The sequence below is a fragment of the Giraffa tippelskirchi genome, chromosome 3 (genome assembly GCF_054371585.1).
Source record: "Giraffa tippelskirchi isolate mGirTip1 chromosome 3, T2T-mGirTip1v1.2.pri, whole genome shotgun sequence".
In the NCBI taxonomy this organism is placed as follows: Eukaryota; Metazoa; Chordata; class Mammalia; order Artiodactyla; family Giraffidae; genus Giraffa; species Giraffa tippelskirchi.
Window position 1 is genome coordinate 184,453,414 of NC_137277.1, and position 974 is coordinate 184,454,387.

At 54.6% G+C, this 974-nt stretch overlaps 1 non-coding gene across 1 annotated transcript; it reads left to right on the forward strand.

Annotated features, from left to right (window-relative positions):
* The first annotated feature begins 547 nt into the window (after positions 1-547).
* On the forward strand, positions 548-620 carry TRNAE-UUC (transfer RNA glutamic acid (anticodon UUC)). The gene has a single exon. It is a non-coding gene; the product is annotated as a tRNA-Glu (tRNA).
* The last annotated feature ends 354 nt before the right edge of the window (positions 621-974 follow it).

A 974-nucleotide genomic window follows, 5' to 3' on the forward strand; every position in this document is an offset into this window, starting at 1 on the left:
CACACATGCAACCAAAGCTCCACACACACTAATACACAACCACACACACAAAGAACCATACATACATTCAACCACATGCACATAACCACAAGTCTCTGTGCGATTTGGGAGTTTCCAGCTGTTCTTCAGGTCCATAGACCCCGGTTCTATCCCCTGGTTGGGCTAATCTCTAACTGTCTGTCAGTCCTGTCATCTAGGACTCCCTGGTCCGAGGCCCTCTCCCCTGAAGCCCAAGCCAGGCCTGGGTGGCCTGTGCCAGGCGGCACCAGGGAGGTGTGGTGTGGACGGGCTGCCCCTGTCTGATCCAGATTGCTCATTCCTCTGGCCCCTACCAGAAAGGCAGCTTGCGCTTGTGGTCCTAGGCGTGTCCTCTTGGCCTATAGGAGAGGAGGAGTTGGTGGGTAGCAGCCACGATCTGAGGGGTGGGTGTCAGTGGTGATGACTGGCTACTGATGTGGGCAAAGTGAGTTTTTCACACTCAGCCCCTCCAGGAACATAGCCTCCGGTGGTGACTCAGTGGACTCAGGGAAAGAGATTTGCATTTGCCGCTGTTGGTGGTACAGTGGTGAGCATAGCTGCCTTTCAAGCAGTTGACCCAGGTTCGATTCCTGGCCAGTGCAACTTGCGTGGGCTTCCCTAATGGCTCAGTGGTAAAGTCTTCCTGCGAATGCAGGAGACGTGGGTTCAATCCCTGGGTCAGGAAGGTACCCTGGAGAAGGAGCTAGCAACCCACTCTCGTATTCTTGCCAAGGAAATCCCATGGACATAGGAGCCTGGTGGGCTACAGTCCATGGGGTCGCAAGAGTTAGATATGACTTAGAGACTGAACAACAACCATCAGGCAGCTTTCTGGGGCCCAGAACGTTCGTTATACGTAGAGCCTCGGGTAGGGGGCAGCAAAGAGAACAGCGAACCATGAGATCCATGTTCCAGCCTGATTCCACCTCAGCTGAAACGCCGTTCGTGGTCACAGC